This window comes from Scyliorhinus canicula, chromosome 11, assembly GCF_902713615.1.
Source record: "Scyliorhinus canicula chromosome 11, sScyCan1.1, whole genome shotgun sequence".
Classification (NCBI taxonomy): Eukaryota; Metazoa; Chordata; class Chondrichthyes; order Carcharhiniformes; family Scyliorhinidae; genus Scyliorhinus; species Scyliorhinus canicula.
Genome location: NC_052156.1, coordinates 148,351,048 through 148,359,996, shown reverse-complemented (window position 1 = coordinate 148,359,996; position 8,949 = coordinate 148,351,048). Strand labels below are relative to the sequence as shown.

The following is an 8,949-nucleotide window of genomic DNA, read 5'->3' as shown; positions in this document are numbered from 1 at the left end:
TATGCAGGTGCATCAGGCAGTAGCGAAGGCAAATGGTAGGTTGGCCTTCATAGCTAGAAGACTCGACTACAGGAGCAGGGACTTCTTGCTACAATTATACAGGCCTTTGGTGAGACCATACCTATATTATTGTGTTTAGTTTTGGTCTCCTTGCCTGAAGGATGTTTTTGCTATAGAGGGAGTGCAGCAAAGGTTTACCAGACTGATTCCTGGGATGGTGGGACAGACATACGAGAGGAGATCGAGTTGGTTAGGATTATATTCGCTGGAGTTCAGAAGAATCAAAACATTTTTATTTTAATTTAGACTGCCCAATTCATTTTTTACAAGTCAGGGGCAATTTAGCGTGGCCAATCCACCAACCCTGCGCATCTTTGGGTTGTGGGTCGAAACCCACGCAAACACAGGGAGAATGTGCAAACTCCACACCGACAGTGACCCAGAGCCGGGATCGAACCTGGGACCTTGGCGCTGTGAGGCAGCAGTGCTAACCAATGTGCCGCTGTGCTGCCCAGAGGAATCGAAACATATAAAATTCTAACAGGGTAGATGCAGCAAAAACGTTCCTGATGGCAGGGGAAGTCCAGAACCAGGGGGTCACAGTCTAAAGATACAGGGTAAACCATTTAGGACTGAGACGAGGAGAAATTATTTCACCCAGAGAGTGGTGATCCTGTTGAATTCATTACCACAGAAAGCAGTTGAGGCCAAAACATTTTATGTCTTCAAGGAGTTAGATAGCACTTGGGACTAAAGGAAGGCTGGAAGGACAGAATGGCCCACTCCTGCTCCAGTTTCTTACGTTTATATGAACAACTATAATTGGTCATGGTTCATATCGGTACATAGAGGATGAGATCTTGCAGGAAAAATTTGGGAGCAAGGAAAGAAATAAAAAGGATCTCAAAAGATAGTGATCTCTGAATTATTGGTACCAAGTGCCAGTGAGAATAGACATAGGAAGAAATATAGTTGTGTGTGGAGCTGAAGAGGTGGTACAGGAAGGAGGACTTTAGGGGACTGATTTTGGAGAGATGGGTCCCAAAGAAAACAGATTCACCTTAATAGGGCTGGGAGCATTATCGTGGGGAGGTTTGCTAGAGCTGCTGGGGAGGGTTGAAACAGGTTTGGAATGGCATTTGGAACCCGAGATCATAATCAGAAGGGTGAAAGATGTAAAATTGAGAATGAAAGACAGAAAATTAGTAAACGAATATGGAAAGCAGAGGTATTAAAGTCTAGAAAATAGCATTTGGCTATGCTATTGACATATACTTCAATGTAAGGGCGAATCTAATGAATGAGCTGAGGACACAGATAGACACTTAGACTTAGACTTAGAACAGTACAGCACAGAACAGGCCCTTCGGCCCTCGATGTTGTGCCGAGCAATGATCACCCCACTCAAACTCACGTATCCACCCTATACCCGTAACCCAACAACTCCCCCTTAACCTTACTTTTTAGGACACTACGGGCAATTTAGCATGGCCAATCCACCTAACCCGCACATCTTTGGACTGTGGGAGGAAACCGTAGCACCCGGAGGAAACCCACGCACACACGGGGAGGACGTGCAGACTCCGCACAGACAGTGACCCAGCCGGGAATCGAACCTGGGACCCTGGAGCTGTGAAGCATTGATGCTAACCACTATGCTACCGTGCTGCCCCACGGAATTATGATATCATATCGATTAATGAAACTTGACCGAAAGAAAGACAGGAATGGCAGCCCAATGTTATTGGTTACTGGGTTTCAGATGAGAAAAGGAGGATGGTCACAATATTGATACAATTATAACTGTTAGGAGAGATGAATAAGGTGTAGGGATCAAATGAAACCATATGGAGTAAACAGGCAAACAAACTGCTGGAAGTATACTATAGACCCCCAAAACAGTCAGATCGAAGAACAAATATGCAGATATATTTCTGAGAAGTTGAAACAGTAGGGCAGGAATAATGGGAGATTTCAACTACCCTAATATTAACTGTGAAAGAATCAACATTAAAGGTCTAGAAGGTGCAGAATTTGCCATCACATTAAAAAGTACTTGAATATGCCCTTGAAGTTCCATAACCTACAAGACAAGACATAACCTCCCAAGACTGTTTCTCCTTCCACAGAAGCTAGCTGACTGTCCATAACCTACATCGGCAGCATGGTAGCATGGTGGTTAGCATAAATGCTTCACAGCTCCAGGGTCCCAGGTTCGGTTCCCGGCTGGGTCACTGTCTGTGCGGAGTCTGCACGTCCTCCCCGTGTGTGCGTGGGTTTCCTCCGGGTGCTCCGGTTTCCTCCCACAGTCCAAAGATGTGCGGGTTAGGTGGATTGGCCATGCTAAATTGCCCGTAGTGTCCTAAAAAGTAAGGTTAGGGGAGGGGTTGTTGGGTTGCGGGTATAGGGTGGATACGTGGGTTTGAGTGGGGTGATCATTGCTCGGCACAACATCGAGGGCCGAAGGGCCTGTTCTGTGCTGTACTGTTCTATGTTCTAATAGACCAAGAGCTGGAAACTGGGATTAGGGATAGATATTTTTCAGCCAGCACAGGCATGATGGACCAAGTGGCTCCCTTCTGTCATAAATTTCAGTGATTCTTTTCTTCCCTTCCCAATTTGTTGCTTCTGTACTTGTTTAAAAACTTGGGTCCATCTCTATTTTTTTCCAATGTAGATTAAAGGTGAGTTTCTCCTTCCACAGAAGCTAGCTGACTGACTGCACATTTTCAGCATTCCCTGTTATTAATTCAGATTTCTATTTGTAAAAGTCCTTCAATCTTATTTTGGTACAAATACACAACAGAGAAAAAAATATATACTTCACCTATCACACTTAATTCATCACCTCAGTCAGATTGTTCCCAACACGACCAACATCCCAGAGCAGTACAAGTAAATTACAAGCAAATTTTTTGCAAAGTCAGAATCCAGAATCAGGCTCTTGTGTGCTCAAATGAACACGCCACCATTACACTTCGCTGAAATGGCAATGGACAATATTCACCAATGTTGACAAGTCAAATTAAGTTTGCAAACATCGTTGATAGATCACGTGCCAATCTGCTGATCTCTCCTTCCCTCTTGTACCCCTAGAATGACTCACCCCTTCACTGACAGCCATTTATAATATTCTCTCCCCGTTGCTCCTGAAATGGCACTGACAGCCAAATGGTGCTTCCTCAAAATAGTCTGTCTTTTAGTGAGAACTGGTGGGCATTTCTACCACAGACAGCAGTAAACCAGCCTTAACATCTACCCCCACACTTCCCAAACATTGGCAGGAGACAGGAAATCCTGGTTGAACTGTGATTCTACAGTTTGCCTTGATGCCACTCACCCAGGGTTGCTGAAGTCAATGACAGCTCTTCAATTCAGCACAGATTAATGTTAAATCATGGAGCTTCTGGCCTGGATATAACTTGACACCGTTGTTGCTGAATAGGGTAGCGAAGAATAGTCCAACTAATAAATGATCCAATCACTTTGTGGCTAAGAATGATATATACTACAAGCTCCAACAATTAAAACAGGCAATCCTGAGTTGGACAGTTTTCTGATTGACAAGGGAGTCAAGAGTGATGATGGGAATGCAGACAGAAAAGTGGAGCTGAGGCCACAGTCGGCTGAGCCATGAGCTGGTCAAACAGTGCAGCAGGATCAAGGAGCCAAATGACCCACTCCTGCTCCTAATTCTCCTACCCTTGTGTGGGGCAGGCTTGATGGACAAAATGATATTTTCCTGCCTGTTATTTTTCTATGTCTATACATATATATTCCCTAAAACAGAAGGCAAGACAGGGAATTTTCTCAATACTTGAGGCGACTAGACTAGAAGGGCTTGAGGTTCATAAGGAGGAAGTGTTAGCGATTCTGGAAAGTGTGAAAATAGATAAGTCCCCTGGGCCGGATGGGATTTATCCTAGGATTCTCTGGGAAGCTAGGGAGGAGATTGCTGATCCTTTGGCTTTAATCTTTAAGTCATCTTTGTCTACAAGAATAGGCCAGAAGACTGGAGGATAGCAAATGTTGTCCCCTTGTTCAAGAGGGGGAGTAGAGATAACCCCGGTAACTATAGACCAGTGAGCCTTACTTCTGTTGTGGGAAAAGTCTTGGAAAGGTTTATAAGAGATAGGATGTATAATCATCTGGAAAGGAATAATTTGATTAGAGATAGTCAACATGGTTTTGTGAAGGGTAGGTCGTGCCTCACAAACCTCATTGAGTTCTTCAAGAAGGTGACCAAACAGGTGGATGAGGGTAAAGCAGTTGACGTGGTGTATATGGATTTCAGTAAAGTGTTTGATAAGGTTCCCCACGGTAGGCTATTGCAGAAAATACAGAGGCATGGGATTCAGGGTGATTTAGCAGTTTGGATCAGAAATTGGCTAGCTGATAGATGACAAAGGGTGGTGGTTGATGGGAAATGTTCTGACTGGTGTCCAGTTACTAGTGGTGTACCACAAGGATCTGTTTTGGGGCCGCTGCTGTTTGTCATTTTTGTAAATGACCTGGAGGAGGGCGTAGAAGGATGGGTGAGTAAATTTGCAGATGACACTAAAGTCGGCGGAGTTGCGGACAGTGCAGAAGGATGTTACAAGTTACAGAGGGACATAGATAAGCTGCAGAGCTGGGCTGACAGGTGGCAAATGGAGTTTAATGCAGAAAAGTGTGAGGTGATTCATTTTGGAAGGAATAATGGTAAGATTCTTGGTAGTGTGGACGAGCAGAGAGCTCTCAGTGTCCATGTCCATAGATCCCTGAAAGTTGCCACCCAGGTTGAGAGGGTTGTTACGAAGGCGTACGGTGTGCTAGCTTTTATTGGTAGAGGAATTGAGTTTCGGAGCCATGAGGTCATGTTGCAGTTGTACAAAACTCTGGTGCGGCCACATTTAGAGTATTGCGTGCAGTTCTGGTCGCCACATTATAGGAAGGATGTGGAAGCATTGGAAAGGGTACAGAGGAGATTTACAAGGATGTTGCCTGGTATGGAGGGAAGATTTTAAGAGGAGAGGCTGAAGGACTTGAGGCTGTTTTCGTTAGAGAGAAGAAGGTTAAGAGGTGACTTAATTGAGGCATACAAGATGATCAGAGGATTAGATAGGGTGGACAATGAGAGCCTTTTTCCTCGGATGGTGATGTCCAGTATGAGGGGACATAGCTTTAAATTGCGGGGAGATAGATATGGGACAGATGTCAGAGGTAGATTATTTACTCAAGAGAGTAGTAAGGGCGTGGAGTGCCCTGCCTGCAACAGTAGTGGACTCGCCAACACTAAATGCATTCACATGGTCATTGGATAGGCATATGTACGATAAGGAAATAGTGTAGAGGGACTTTAGAGGGGTTTCACAGGACGGCACAACATCGAGGGCCGAAGGGCCTGTACTGTACTGTGGTGTAATGTTCTATGTAGGTAGAGACCTTCTTGGTTTCTGGGTAGGATGATGTAACACCAACCTGCATCTCTTATAAAGTACTCGAGTCTCACAAGGATTTGAGTGTCCTTATAGGATTGCCTGAGCCTGGTTTTACTCTCTCCCTTCTCAAACACAGAAGAAGGATCAATCAATCTCTTGAATTTTTCTATCTTCCCAACCCCCACATACCACCCTACGTTTACCCTGGTCTTTTCTTTGCTGGGGGGAGCTCAAAACCTTTAGCTCTGACCACTCGCTACAATCAACAGGCCCGAAAAATCATTTTAAATTGTATATTGTCTCAGTGCACCTTCTCTCAGACTCTTAACAACCTCGGCTGATCCCTGTAAGCATTCACTACACACTGGCTGCTGTCATTTTGGGATAGTTCCCGTACCCCCACACCGGGGTTAAATCCACAGGCAGTATCATCACAATCGATAATAGTCCAGTGCAGCAGAGAGAGAGAGAGAGACTCCCATGAGGTCTAGCACAGAAAAGATCAACAACGAATTTAATATCTCATCGAATCCAATAATCGGATCCTACTTCTTAAAGTATTTGTTAAATAATTGAATTAAGTAACCCGAGGGAGTCCCACAGTCCAGTAGAACAGGAGTTAAATACTTTCTCGAATATAGCAGTTAATAGAATTGGGAGTTTTTACCCTCGGATTAAATCACGTTGGTGGACGTGATACATAACACAGCAGTATTCTCTAAAAATCAACAACAACGACAGATCATTCAAACTTTAGTTTTAAAAAAAAACATGAATTCAGAACCATTTAAACCTCCCCCAAAGAAGTGACAATTGGCAACATTGACTTTTCACCCTGTTGTGATATTAACGTGACAGGTAGTCACCAGACACAATGATGCAACTGCAAAGTACTTGGGATAATGTTAATAAAAGTGAAACAGACACGGAAGTCGCTGACTTTAGCTGCAAAACAAACTTATCATCTGAAGTCACATTTAACTTTCTTTAAACGTTGTCCCAAGTTGTCTTACCGGGAATCCAAGCTGAAGACCGGAAATTGACAAGTAAACCACAAGGACATTGATTCAATCAATTCCGATGCCGCAGGTATCCTTCGGGACCAACGATTTCTCCCTCCTTGCCTGGATTTTGATCCGTCTTTTTTTATTTACTTGGCTGAAAGACGATCGATCTCTTCCCACACGCTCTGCTCAGATTTGTTCCTACCTCGACCTGCCAGCGGGTGACAGTCAGAGCGAAAGCATATTTTATTCCTCCTTCAGCTCTCAAATAGAGGATGTGAAAGATTCAGCCCCACTTCCTGCGTTTCAAACTGAGCTGCAATAACTTCACCGTAAAATGACGCCGAGTTTACAGCTGTTCCTTGCATAGTCTCCACCCTTCCGGGTTCCCAAGCCATACACATTTTCCCCAGTAGTCCCGTCTGAAGCGAGAGGAGGCTAACCTTCATCCTCAAACGGCACCTTAAACCGGGAATGCATGTTTCGGAAAGGGAAGAGGTGGCGAGGGCGCACTCGGTAAAGCGGTGATCCAAATACTAGATCAGAATTTGTTTTGATAGTTCAGTGACTTGTTATGTCCGCAATGGCCACGGGCAGGCGCCTTGCAGTAAAGTTCCACAATCTTTTCTTGAAGCTTGGGAGAATTCTGAGAGGGTCTCATCGAAAGATAGAGGTTTCTGAGAGGGGTTGACAGGGTAAAGCCGAGAGGCTGTTTCCTCTGGTCCGAGGTTTTAGGATGCGGGGATAAACCATTTAGGACTGGTAATCAGAGAGGGTTGTTAATCTTTGGAATTTTCTAACCCACAGGGACAGTAGCACAATGGTTAGCACTGTTGCTTCACAACGCCAGGTACCCAGGTTCAATTCCCACTTTGGTCACTGTGTGGAGTCTGCATGGGTTTCTTCTGGGTGCTGCGGTTTCCTTCCACAAGTCCCCAAAAACGTGCTTGTTAGGTGAATTGGACAATCTGAACTGTCCCTCCTGAACAGTCGCCGGAATGTCACAACTAGGGACTTTTCACAGTAACTTCATTGCAGTGTTAATGTAAGCCTACTTGTGACAATAATAAAGATTATTGGCACTCAATTGCTGAATGTGGTAGTCACCACTGTTGTAGATATATCACATGTGAGGTGTAATACGGTAAGGCTCCTGTACTACAGGTATGGGGGTAGATCCCTGCCTGCTGGCTCCCCATTAGGTAGAGTATAAATGTGTGGGCTCTCCGAGCTGCAGCCATTTCAGCAGCAGCTGCGGGAGGCTACACATCTCTGCATAATAAAGCCTTGATTACACTCTACTCTCGTCTCGTCGTAATTGATAGTGCATCAGTTTATTACGCAGAGATTTTACGATGGATCTCCGCATCAAGCCGGATCGCCTGCAGCTGCACCCTCAAGCAGACAACACCAAGACAGCCTTCGCACATTGGCTAGCTTGCTTGAAGCATACGTCGGATCTGCGACAGAACCGCCCACAGAGGCACAGAAGCTCCAGATCCTGTATACGCGGCTGAGCTCCGATAGTTTTTCCCTCATCCGGGACGCGCCTATCTACATTGAGGCCATGGCGCTACTGAAGGAAAACTACACTCAGCAGACCAACAAAATCTAGCCAGGCACCACCTGTCCACGCGGCATCAACTCCCCGGTGAGTCTGGAAGATTTCTGGCGTGCCCTGCACGTCCTGGCGAGGGACTGCGACTGCCAGGCCGTTTCGGCCGTTGAACATTCCGAACTCCTAATTAGGGATGCTTTCGTTACAGGCATAGGGTCGGTGTATATCTGCCAGTGCCTCTTAGAAGGGGCTACCCTCGACCTTGCGGCGACCAAGAAACACGCAATCTCACTAACAGTCGCCTCCCGCAATGTACAAGTATACGCCCCCGACCACACGGGGACTTTTACTTCAAGGACTTTTACGGGGAACTGTACCGGTTGGAGCCAACGGGGAAGAGGAGGGGAATTAAGAGGTTCCTCGACGGCCTTTCCCGAACGTGCAGGAGGAGCAGGTGGAGGGGTTGGGTGCACCGATTGAGCTGGAGGAGCTAGTTAAGGGGATCGGGCAGATGCAGTCAGGGAAGGCACCGGGGCCGGATGGGTTCCCGGTGGAATTTTATAAAAAGTTTGTGGACCTAGTGGGCCCCTTGCTGGTGCGGACACTTAATGAAGCGTGGGAAGGGGGGACTCTGCCACCGACTATGTCGCAGGCGCTGATCTCGTTAATCTTAAAGAGGGACAAGGACCCCCAGCAGTGTGGTTCATACAGGCCCATATCTCTACTCAACGTAGATGCCAAGGTGCTGGCAAAAATCCTGGCCACCAGGATAGAGGACTGTGTGCCAGGGGTTGTACACGAGGACCAGACAGGGTTTGTGAAGGGAAGGCAGCTGAACACGAATGTGCAGAGATTGTTGAATGTCATCATGATGCCGGCGATTGAGGGGGAGGCAGAGATAGTGGTGGCGCTGGATGCGGAGAAGGCCTTCGATAGAGTGGAGTGGGGGTACTTATGGGAGGTGTTG

At 46.1% G+C, this 8,949-nt stretch overlaps 1 long non-coding RNA gene across 1 annotated transcript; it reads right to left on the bottom strand.

Annotated features, from left to right (window-relative positions):
* Positions 1-2,661: 2,661 nt before the first annotated feature.
* On the bottom strand, positions 2,662-7,162 carry LOC119973487. Its single transcript, XR_005462326.1, has 2 exons — positions 6,434-7,162; positions 2,662-3,437 (listed from the first exon to the last, which is right to left on the bottom strand). It is a non-coding gene; the product is annotated as an uncharacterized LOC119973487 (long non-coding RNA).
* Positions 7,163-8,949: the final 1,787 nt, after the last annotated feature.